The following is a 13676-nucleotide window of genomic DNA, read 5'->3' as shown; positions in this document are numbered from 1 at the left end:
CCATTAGATCCGTGCAGAATGACAACTCTTTCAAATCGCAGTGCATGCTGTATCTAATTAACAGGTGGCTCTGTTCCTAAATCATCACACCAGACTAACATTGTCCCTTCTGCATACCAAACCATATCCACCCCAACTCAGTTTCTCTCTATGTATCCTTATACAGGCACTGTACCTCCATGGATACATCCTAATCTACGTTCTTTCTCTCTTTTACTCCTACTTACTTCCTCACCAGTGTACTTACAAATGCCTCCTCCCCCTTTACTCTCACTACTATCACAATGGCTCCATTGCTTTATTCTATCCTTTCTTTTATAACACACACTGAACGACTAAGACAGCATCGTTTGCATGTGGTTTGTAATCTATATGTTGCTTTTGTATGTTTACCTTGATGTACCCTCAACATTGTAGAAATGCATGTCTTTCATCTTAGCATGTTCAGTTTATTTGCTTATTTTCATGTGCTGCAAAATCTATGTATTGTTACTTATCACATGTACATTGTTTATGTAAAACTGTTATGTGAAATTACATGTATTTGTTAACATTTTCTCCCCAGGTCTCTGCTGAAAAGGGTTTTTTTTCAACCCAGTGAGACTTTCCTAGTAACCAAAAGCAAAATAAAGTGTTGGCAATGTTTCAAATATCATAAAATAGGGTGCAGTATTGTCACATAAAATACATTTGATACTAGGTTCAAACAGCAATATAATAAAATATATAAAAAAAAAGAATTGTACAGGAAAACATTTTTGGAACTACATGACTAAATAATTATGACATTCATTGCAACTGTTAACTGTTACATATTAGAAAGGGTCTACTTCACTTGACCTAAAACTTTTGAATGACACCTATTTGACCGACACTCAATTGACCTAAATTTCAATTGACTAACAACTCATTTGATTGACTCCCATTTCACCGACATTTAAGACATAGACTTGTGGGTTTTCCTTCACATGTGACTTGCTTGTGATAAAAAGAATTACTGTAACTTACAGTACTGACTGTTAGAATTCCAATAGTCATGTCGAAAGTAGTGTTGTAGTGTTTCTAAATGTGGGTTTGTCTCTTTATATTTTTATGGGAAGTATCTAAAATAATTTGGTTGTACATTCTCAGCAGTAGTGGCAGCGTGTAGAGTTCTGTAAGGAAAGTTAAAGGTATATGCCCTTTTCCCTACTATAGTGTGATCCTGGAGTTAGTATATATAATCAGGGGTGTGTGGGGGACACAGCCCCCAAACATTGGTGGTATGGGGGGGTGTAGCTCCCCACCTAGTTTAGTTGGTTGTACACTCTCCCATTTCTGTTAAGAGGGTAAGTAAGTAGTTTTTAAGTTATGGAAAGGGTTAATTACTGGTGTTCTAAGTGTGCTTGTCTATGGCTTAAGATTTAGTATGTTGAAATTCAGCATTGTAAGCCGTCGGTGAAATGGGAGTCAGTCAAATGAGTTGTCAGTCAAATGAAATTTAAGTCAATTGGGTGTCAGGCAAATGGGTGTTTGTCAAATGAGTTTTAGATCAAGTGAAGTAGATCCATTAGAAAATATGGCAGAGGGCACTTAAAAAGGCACTCCAGAAGGCCAACACTTGTTCGTTTGAGTTAAAAAGTGGTTTAATGTCGATCTGAAGATGTCTGTACTTGGATGAAAACTCAGTGAGATGTTAAGCGTTTAAGTGTGGGTATTTTCCTGTGTTTTATCATGATTTATTTGGAAATTTCACCATTAATGGATTTTTAACTCAAAGGAACAAGTGTCGGCTTTTCAGACTTACTTTTTAAATGCATTTTTTTTTCGTTTTGTTGGTGTTTGGGTACTTTTCATCTCATTTTATTTATTGGTTTAAATATGGTAGAGTATTAACTTTGGAGCTTTTTCCCCAGACCTCCTCTGAAAATGGATCACTCACAGACCAGATGAACATTTCCAGCAGACAAACACAATTAATGAATTAATGAATTAATGATAGGAAAGACCTAATATTACATTGGATATGGCAAACATTAAACCATATGAGTGAATTGTTTCTATTATAGGACTAAGTAATTATGAAATTTATTGAAACTACTTAAACATTGTAGAATATGGTGAAACATTACCCATAGGAAGATGCTGTTATTAAACTCAAATTGTAATATGGTATGAACAATATGATTAAGAAATGTATTTGAAATTATATGACTGGAAAATGATCATCTTTATCACAAATGTTTGAGTATTGCATACTATGCAGAAAGGTTATTCATATAAAACAGTTAATTTCTAGTTTGAATTTTTGGAGTTCTACAATAGAATAGTTGCGATATTTACTGAAACTGAATAAAATAACTGGCTGTAACAAAGTATAAGCCACACAAAAGTCTTCCTGTTGTGTTTGGATTGTAATATGAAGTTCAAAATAAAGTATTATGCATATTGAAATGTTACTGATAATGTTGAGACATTCTTTATGCCAAGAAATGTGTTATGTCCATTTGTATATGTTACGTGTGCATTGGAAAGTTGCTGGATCTACTGCAAAAGTGGGGGGGGGCAGCACCCCCCCCTCGCTCTATGGTTCCGGTGCCCATGCCTTCATAAGTAAGTATTGTACATCAGTAAGATAAAGCATGGCTCAACTGTACAGGATTGTCAACAGGAACTCATGAGTGATCTATGCAATGGATATTAATCTGCCCAATACAGTGAACCACCCATTAAAATTGCACAATGTATACACACTGCAACCAGGGCAATATTAGCATCATTTGCACAAAGTGCTGAGCAAACACTAATTATTAAGTACTAGGCCTGCATTGCTAAAAATATAATACAAATATAATGAGGATCAACAACTACAAAACAAGATTTATTATATTTGAGCATGAAAAAAAAAAAAATACAATACATTTTATTAAAGCAAGCATCTGAGTAAACAAGCATTAGCTATCCTCTCTGTACATTTGACATAGGAAACCCAAAGTCACAAAGATATGTACAAAGGGCAGTGCACCGTCATCATCAATTGCACAGAGTTGGGGTGAGGGATTACATAAGTGGAGGTCTGACACCAAAGGAGTGAGTGTGTATGAGTGAAAAATCAGGTTAACAGTAAATAATCATTGTCAGGGCAAGTAGCAACAGCTGTAAATCATTCAGTGGTAATGTTTATATGTTTATATGCATGTGTGTGTGTGTGTGTGTGTGTGTGTGTGTGTGTGTGTGTGTGTGTGTGTGTGTGTGTGTGTGTGTGTGTGTGTGTGTGTGTGTGTGTTAGTGTGCAAGGTGGCATGGCCACAATGAGTTGCACTGTGTATGGGTCTGCAGGAACACAAAGCACTTGTGCTAGTATTATATCCTCATATCCCGGACAGGTATGAGACATGCATGTTAGAGAATTCAGTTCAACGTTAACAAACTCAATCACAAAGACCATATCTGCCAGAGTATGCACTGCTAATTCCTGTTCTACATGAATAAAAAGTCGAACAATCAAAGAAAACACTGTGGTGCACTGCGTTCAATACACAAAATAAAATATCAAAAAACAAAATAGAACACAGTTGCGTAAAACCACCAGAATTTATTGCAGCAAGCAAAGCTTTTGGGTCTCCCCTTCCTCAGTGCTATAAAAAAAATTTTAATTCACATTTATATATTATAAGACAATTAATCATATGACACAGCCAACCAATAGAACAACTAAAAAGTATATATAAAAAACATTGAAAGCATTTAAAAAGACATACATATTAAATTAATACAAAAATATATGTGTGTACATATATACCAAAAAAAAAAAAAAAAATATATATATATATATATATATATATATATATATATATATATATATATATATATATATATAATAAAAAAGTATGTGCATACATTTTCAGTTAATGAAGCTTTAGTTGTTTTTTTAATTAATACAGGCTTCAGACTTACTGCATTATTAATACCCGGATGGACATATGCTTGTAATTTTACTATCCATGAATATTCTATATTTTCCAGTGTATTATTAATATCACCTCCCCTCATTTTGCATTCAATAATCTTTATAACTCTAAATTTGAAGATATGACCATTGGAATTACTATGTATATGATTAGCAAGTGCATTGGTGGGGACATTTCTTCTAATCTCTGATTTGTGTGCTATCATACAATCTTTTAACCTTCTACTACTCTTACCAGCATAGAATGCAGGACATTTGATGCATGTAGCTAGATATACTATATATGTTGTATTACAATTAGCATAACATTCAAACTTATAGGAAAAAACAGTAACTGGATGTCTAAATTGTATGTCAGATAATAGATCTTCACAACAGCTACAATTGCAGCATGGGAATGTACCTTTCCTAGTGGTCGTAGTGCTAATACCAGTATTGTCTGGTCTAAGATCTTTATAACATAGCCTTTGTTTAAAATTTCTTTCATTTCTATAAGCAAAATATGGCCTTTCAGATAAAATATTTTTAAGTTCAGGCATTGATAACAATATATTACAATTTTTCCTTATTATATTTTCTATACCTCTAGATCTAGTGTTATAACTTGTAATGTATCTCAGTTTTCGATTTTTAATACTGTTATCACTCGTTACTTGCCTTTCTTCACTGAAAAATGGGGCTGTGACATCTATTCTTTCTTTCAAAACTTCCTCCATTATAACGTTTATACTATCCGTATCATAACCCCTCGCAGCAAATTCTTGCTTAAGATCATTATTTTGTCTCATACATTCATCCATATTAGTGTTCAGCCTGCTCACTCTACAAAGCTGACTTCTAGATATGCTTTTAAATGTATGGGGGGGCATGCATATTGTGTCTGTGTGTGTATCTATTAGCATGCATTGATTTTCTATGTATCTATTTTTCCATTGACCATATGTAGATTAATACCCAAGAATGCAATATTCATCTCTGATACATTCATTTTGAAATGTAGAAATTCAGTTGTCCCTTCTAAATAACAGATAAAATTCTTCAAATTTTCTATGGTACCTTTCCACAGAATAAAACAATCATCCACAAATCTTTTGTAGAACAATAATTCTGGAACACAAAATCCATTGTCCTTATAGACATACTTATTTTCCCACTGGTTTAATACAATATTTGCATAGACATTAGCCATTGGAGTACCCATGGCTACTCCAGATGTCTGCAAATAAAATGTGTTATCAAAAAACAAAGATATTATTTGTAAGAATAACATCTATTATTTCACACATTATAGATATTTTCCTTGCTGTCATATCTGTGTTATTATTTAAAAATTCACGAATGCTTTCTAAACCATGTTCATTTGGTATAACTGTAAACAATGAATTAATGCCCAAGATTGCCATCAAAAAACTCTCATTCTTATTACTATTAGTCCAATTATATAATTTTCTCAAAAAATCACCAGAGTCTTTTATTACACTCCTCTGCATTGGCCCAAATGTTTACTTAAAGATTCTTGTATGAATATAGATAAAGGCTCCATGATCCAACCCCTCCCTGAGACTATCGGTCTCATCGGGGGGTTCATCATGGACTTATGGATCTTTGGCAGTGCATAAATTGCAGGCAGCACAGGACAAGTGACAGAAAAAAATGTAAATTATTCCAAGAATATATCACCTTGTAATTGCAAGTCACATACAAACATATTTACACTCGAAATACACCTTTTCACTGCATTGTGTACTACAATTTTAAAAGTATTGTCATTAGTTAGAAATTCTTCCATCAAGTTCGTATAATGCATTCTATCAAACAGCACAATAGTCCCACCCTTATCAGCTTGCTTAATTATCAGTTCATTGTTTTTCTCAAGGTTTTCAAGAGCCTCAATCTCTTCCACATTTAGATTGTAAAATCTATAATTACTATTGCCATTAAATAATGCCCTTATTTCTGCCTCACATAAATCTTCAAAAGCAGTCAAAATAGGACAATTATAGGGGATAAAAGTGCTACTTTTTTTTACATACAGTTTTAGTTGCAGTAAACTGGTCATCTTTATATAACATTTTCAAACTCATATTGCACAAAAACAATTTCAAATCAGTAATAGCATCGGCAATATTGCCCATACAGCTAGGTATAAATTGCAAGCCTTTATTCAAAATATTTTTTTCCAAATCAGTCAAAATGTAACTAGAAAGATTTACAATGTTACAGTCTCTGTCTATTTGCGTACCATCTTGTTCTTCAGTATCGGACTGAAGTACTCATTTATCAAGGTCATGTAGTCCGCCCTGACCTTTAAATTCAATTGCTGTCACTTCATTAGTAGCTCGGGATATGTATTTCCATAGCTTGGCATCTTCAGAATTCGTCGCCCTCTTGGAACTATACCTAGTTCCAGATACGCTGCAAAACTCAAGCATTGCCATTGGAAGTGCTTGTACATTTGTACCTTCTTTTCCAGATAAGTTATGGTCTTCTTCAGCTTCTCCAGTCCTCACACATCACTTGGTTCGGCTGCAGTTACCGGTATGTCCATACAACTTAATAGAGGATTATATTTTCTTAATAATAGGCTCCTTAGTGAAACCTCAGAGTTGCAAGCTTGCTGCCCATTAGCTAGGCAATTCGACACTACAGCAGACATTTCACCAGATTAGTTTGAAGGTTGGCTGTGTAACTAATTGGTGGATAATGCCCACAGTGAATACATGAAATAAAAAGTACAACAATCAAAGAAAACACTGTGGTGCACTGCGTTCAATACACAAAATAAAATATCAACTAAGTAAAAAACTGATGCGGATACACCAATAAGTGCTCTCACACCACAACTATATCACTAAAAGTCACTACAGGCACACGGGATAATATGTAAACTCCCAATTTAATAAAAAGTGGCTAAAATCACATAAGACAAAACCAAACAAGTAAAGTTAAGCGATTTCACCCAGTATATCCGGGCTTCATCAGAACTAATGAAATAGTTCATTGCAGGTGTTATATACCTTTTCTGGTGCCAAAATACAATACAAAAAGTATAGAATTTAAAGTAACAGTGACATCTAAGAACAATAACGAAGCTTTTACAACATTATGACACTATCCTTTTGCTGGTATCAAACATGTAATACATTAACATAAACAAGATGAAAATAATAATATAAATTATATAAAGAATAACCATATATAATGTATTCCTACTAAATCCCTAATCCATAAAAAGCCTAATCATAAAAAAAATTAACTCCATATAACAATAGATTTCTATATAGTAATAAATATTGTGATAACTTATTATATAATAAAATATATAATAAAACAGTATTGTAACTCATGAGACAACTGTGGTTAGGTCTATAAAAATATTAAAATATCTATTAAAACTATCAAATTAAAAATGTCATTAAAAAATCATTTTAATAAGATAATAATAAAGATTTGATAGATATAAATTTGTTTAAACCTGGGGGTGTGGTGGCATCTAAGTATATTCGCCACCAAACTTCTTTGAAACTAAGTAAACTTTTAATGTCTCCTCCCTTAGGATCAATTTTGATGACCTCCAATATGATAAATTTAAAATGATCATCCCCTTCTCTATCAACATGCCTATAAAGTGTGTTATTAATGTCTTTGGTCTTTATACAGTATAAATGATCATAAATCCTTTTCCTAAGATTTCTTTCAGTTTTCCTACATAAAAACTAGCGCATTTCTGACAAATGCTTAAGTATATCACCATCTTAGTATTGCAATTTCCAGCCTTCCTTATTACAGTACTTTTATGTCCGTTACCTAGATGCATGATAGCCTCATCGGACATAAACTTACATTGTCTACAGGTACCACATTTAGGGCTCCGTATATGAATCAACTTGTTGTCTTTTACTCCTGTGTACTTATATTCCATTATTTGTTTGATGTTAGTTCCCATTTTAAATATAAAATTGGGTTTGGAGCCCAAAATTTTTGATAGCTGGATGTCTTTGGATATAATGTACCAAAAATCATATATTATTTTCTTAATATAACTCACTGTTATATTAAACTGTATAACAAAAGACCTATGAAAGTAATCCGCAGTTTTAATTTGTGTTATATTACTATCTTGAAAAGCTTGTGCCTCATGTGTAATGAAAATATATTTCCTTCCCAATAACGGTTGATATATATTGTCCCTCAATTGTAATATATATTGAATAATGTTGTCCATCATAGTTACAGAGTATCCTCTTTGTGTGAATAACTCCTTAATAAAGCCTAATTCTAAATTCAATAATTCATCATTAGAAGTCATTCGTGCAGCACGGACACACTGACCTTTAAATACATTATTCTTCAACTGCTCTGGATGGCAACTAGTATAATGTAAATAATTATTGGAAAAAGTGTCTTTTCTATATATTGAAGAAGTAAGTGTGTTCGCTTGGTACTGAATAAGAGTGTCCAAGTAAGGTAACCCTGTGTTATTATAAGAATAAGTAAATTTCAAGTATTCACTACTCATATTTAAAAAGTTAATAAATAATTCCAATGTCTTAACATCTGCATCCCATAGAATATATGTATCATCCAAGAACCTGGAATAATATTTCACGTACTTGTAATATTCACTAGTGAACAGTATCATATCCTCCCAATGAAGCATAACTAGGTTTGCATAAATGGGAGCACAAGCGGCTCCCATCGCCACTCCTTTAATTTGCTTAAAGTGTTCACCTTCGAAATATAAGAAGTTGTTGTCCAATACAATGGACTTCATTTCTTCTAATAACCTAATTTCATCCCATTCCAAGTGGGAATATTTAAAAATACTGGAACTAAAGGTTTCAAGTCCTTTGTCCTTAGGATTGCAAGAAAATAAATCAATAACATCTATAGTAAGAAATATGATGTTATCAAAATTGATATTAATAGGATAATTATTCAAAAAAAAACCAGGAATCCTTTACCATGTGAGGAACTTTTTCATATAGAAATTTTAATTTAAAGTCTATATATTTCCCTAATGGGAAGGTCTTGGATTTGCTACCAGAGACAATTGGGTGGAAGGGTGGATCACCTACATCTTTATGGACCTTAGAAATGCCTATCAAAGTGGCTAACCTAGGAAATTTTACAATTAATGAGTCATATATCTCTTTGGTAATTCTCCCTTCAATATAATATTCTTCTATATGAGTCAATTCTTTGGTAGGCGATATTAAGTTCGTTAATGGAAATGGGTGTGTAGTTGCCAGAATAATGTAATAAATCATATATCTTCTTGATATATTATGACTCGTGATAAAACAACTCCACCCCCCTTATCAGGTTTCATCACTCTAATATTCATATTTTCTGAGATCACATAATAATCTTTCTTCCTCTTGTGTCAAATTACTGATAGAAGTGATGTGTCTGAGTTTCCTAGACTCATGGTACATTTCCCTGATGATAATGTTCTTAAACAATTAATTACCAGGGTGGCATGGTGGAACGAAACAACTAGCTTTCTTAAATGGTATACCAGAATGTACTCCACAGGAATGATTTTCATTATCTGGTGTACTCGAATTATTAAAATAAATAGCTAGATTAACTTTTCTAATGAATTTTTTGAACTCAATAATAGTGTCTACCAAGTCAAATTTAGAATTTGGGATGTATTTCATCCCTTTAGTAAATAAATCAAAATAAACTTTATCTATATTCAAATCAGTATAATTAAAGATGTTAAAATTATTGAATGTATATACTTTCCCCTTAATTTCAATCCCATTTAAATTGTTGACACTATTATTAAAGGCTGATCCAGAAATATATTGATTCTTGTAATCTAATACCACTTCCTTCCCCAGTGCCTCTGGTGCCCATTTTTGTAAGGTTGTGTATGTTGATTTCCTCCCCTCTGATAATCCCCCTTATGATTGTAATGTTTATAGGGGTGAGGATCACCAAAACACCCTCTCTCTTCCCTCTGCTGTGTATATACACAGAATTCATGATTAAAATAATCCCTAAAACTCTTTTCAGGCCAAATATAAGCTTTGTTATTGGTATATTGTTCACTATCTCTTTTAAATTTCTTTGATTTTCTCTGCATAATATTGGAAAAACATTTTTTAGCTTCCAAATACTGCTTGTTGTATAAATTCTCCCATTGTGAGAATAATAAATCATTAATATTATTGTTGTTCAATTTCTCAGCTTCAATAATCAGTTTACTCAGTTTTTCATTGTTATGTTTCATTAATAGATGCATAAAATTAAAACCACAGTTGTCAAAAAAAGTATTAAACTCTTTTTTAACATTTGCTGTAATATCAAGTCCTAAAGGTAACTTAAAAACCTAAGACCTTTGGGTACTATATTAATTTCCAAATTTCTAGACAAATAGGCATTGTCAATTTTTAGACCGTTAATATTTTTCAACTTTTTACCAAGTGAATAAATCATGGACTTCAAATTGTCATATTCTGTGTTGTCCTTTCTTGAAATATTGTCAGCACTATTACAATCATCCATCCCATGATTGAACAAAAAAAACTCATTCAATTTATTATCTTCTACAACACGGTTCACTGGTTTTAAGGGATAAACAGAATTGGAAGAAGATTTAACAGTACCTTTGTCTTGTTGGGTAGAACGTCCAGCAACAGTAGAATAAGTTTTTAAAGGCAAAGTTTTTTAGGTTTAGTACCGGTTCTAATAACTTCTTCATTAATATCGTATAAAGAAAAATCAAATGTAAAGTCAGAAAGGTTGATTTTGCTGCAATTATGTGATTCATTGATATCCAGCAAGTTAGTAACTTTCCTTAAAGGATCGGCTTGACCATTCGGTATTTCTAATCTGTCTGAGGATACTGCTTCTTCACGCATATCAAGTTTGGTAGTGTTCGTATAAGCAGCATCTCCATCTCCAGTTCTATCAACCAAAACTCTTCGGTCATTATGTAATGGGGATATAACCATATCAGTATCAACAGTTTTAGTATGCTCAACCCGGGTACTACAAGCCTTAGTACTGCAAGGTGTACGAGATGTATAAGCTGGATGGCCACTCTGTAAACGTTGTTTCACTAAAAGGGTGAGACTATTCAGTTCACCCTTCAATCCTTTGATGTCTTCTCGGATATAAGAAAGGTCATCTGTGCCCGAGTGCTGTGGAGAGGAATCTCCTCTAACGGGTGATGCACCGGTGTGCTCCATCGCAAAAACGGCAACAACAGAAATAACGAAAAATACCAACTAAGTAAAAAACTGATGCGGATGTGGTGCTCTCACACCACAACTATATCACTAAAAGTCACTACAGGCACATGGGATAACATGTAAACTCCCGATTTAATAAAAAGCGGCTAAAATCACATAAGACAAAACCAAACAAGTAAAGTTAAGCGCTTTCACCCAGTATATCCGGGCTTCATCAGAACTAATGACATAGTTCATTGCAGGTGTTATATACCTTTTCTGGTGCCAAAATACAATACAAAAAGTATAGAATTTAAAGTAACAGTGACATCTAAGAACAATAAAGAAGCTTTTACAACATTATGACACTATCCTGTTGCTGGTATCAAACATGTAATACATTAACATAAACAAGATGAAAATAATAATATAAATTATATAAAGAATAACCATATATAATGTATTCCTACTAAATCCCTAATCCATAAAAAGCCTAATCATAAAAAATTAACTTCATATAACAATAGATTTCTATATAGTAATAAATATTGTAATAAATTATTATATAATAAAATATTATATAATAAAACAGTATTGTAACTCATGAGACAACTGTGGTTAGGTCTATAAAAATATTAAAATATCTATTAAAACTATCAAAATCATTTTAATAAGATAATAATAAAGATTTGATAGATATAAATTTGTTTAAACCTGGGGGTGTGGTGCATCTAAGTATATTTGCCACCAAACTTCTTTGAAACTAAGTAAACTTTTAATGTCTCCTCCTTAGGATCAATTTTGATGGCCTCCAATATGATAAATTTAAAATGATGATCATCCCCTTCTCTATCAACATGTCTATAAAGTGAGTTATTACTGTCTTTGGTGTTTATACAGTATAAATGATCATAAATTCTTTTCCTAAGATTTCTTTCAGTTTTTCCTACATAAAAACTAGCGCATTTCTGACAAATGCTTAAGTATATCAAAGAAAACACTGTGGTGCACTGCGTTCAATACACAAAATAAAATATCAAAAAATAAAATAGAACACAGTTGCATAAAACCACCAGAATTTATTGCAGCAAGCAAAGCTTTCGGGTCTCCCCTTCTTCAGTGCTTTAAAAAAACATTTTAATTCACATTTATACATTATAAGACAATTAATCATATGACACAGCTAACCAACAGAACAACTAAAAAGTATATATAAAAAACATTTAAAGCATTTAATAAGACATACATATTAAATTAATACAAAATTATATGTGTGTACATATATACCAAATATATATATATATATATATATATATATATATATATATATATATATATATATATATATATATATATATAAAATAAAAAAGTATGTACATACATGAAATCACATGTAATACATAAGTATCCGCTGCCCACAAATTACAATGACAGACATGGTAAGGCTGAACAAATGTGGAACTTCTTAACACATTACTGATAAATCAAGTTTGGGAAATGAAAATGCTACCATTTGGAATAAGCTTTGTTGATGTCAGGCATATAAAACAGGCTTAACACAGTCATTTGTCTAAGATGTGACCTTTACATTGCTACTAGTCATATAAAAATGTCATCACATATTTTCACATCCTCAGAGAAATGCTGCTAGTAAGACAGGTAACAGCTGAGGATACTTCACATAAATGCCGCTATACATTCTATGCCAACAGAAATGGACAAGCATCAGACATCACACAATAATATCTGAAATATAAGCCATAATAACTGTTTAAATAATTTATTTGTAAAGAAATGCCACATACCTTGGCATGATTTGTATGAAAGTCTGAAAAAATGAATGCAGTTGCAGCAGTCAACCAGCAGTATCTCAAGTTGGTAAAGCCAGACAGTCTCCCCCAGTTTGATACAAGTGCCTTAGCAATAGGTTGTGTTTATATAGGCAGATTAACCCCTCTGGACACTGTAAATACGTAAAACCAATGTCAAGCCATTATCATTCATGAATGACACAATCTGATTGAAGTGCTGGTCAGGCATATGGTAGAGGTTCATAGGTTCATAGGTTTTTACTAGGCTAACAACCACAAGGGCCTTTTTAAGCCTAGCCATGCATCCCAAATCTCAGACAAGTTCTAATACCCTTGATAACTGTAAACATGGGCCTGGGAGATGAACCATTTACAGGTTAACTGTGTCCATTAGAGACATAGTTGCCAAACCAGGGATGAATTTCTGTTTTCCCAATCAATAGTCCAAGTTACACTTGAATTGAGTTAGGGAGGAACTCTGCTTCACATGGATAGGGAGCCTGTTCTATAGATTAGGTAGTCTCTGGGATACATACTGTACCTGTCTCTCCAGCAGGACCTATTTATATCACAGGCAAGGTTTAAATCCTTAGAATGGATAATTCTGGTGCTGTTCATTTTGTGGATATGCAAGAGGTCCATTAGAGTGTGGTCTGACAATGTCCTGTATGCCAGGCATAGATCTCCCGTCAAAAGCCTGTAAGAGACAGAATACAGGGATAGGGCCTT

This window comes from Protopterus annectens, chromosome 5.part0 (genome assembly GCF_019279795.1).
Source record: "Protopterus annectens isolate FY-2018-M chromosome 5.part0, PAN1.0, whole genome shotgun sequence".
Taxonomy (NCBI): Eukaryota; Metazoa; Chordata; order Ceratodontiformes; family Protopteridae; genus Protopterus; species Protopterus annectens.
This window is presented reverse-complemented; position numbering follows the sequence as displayed.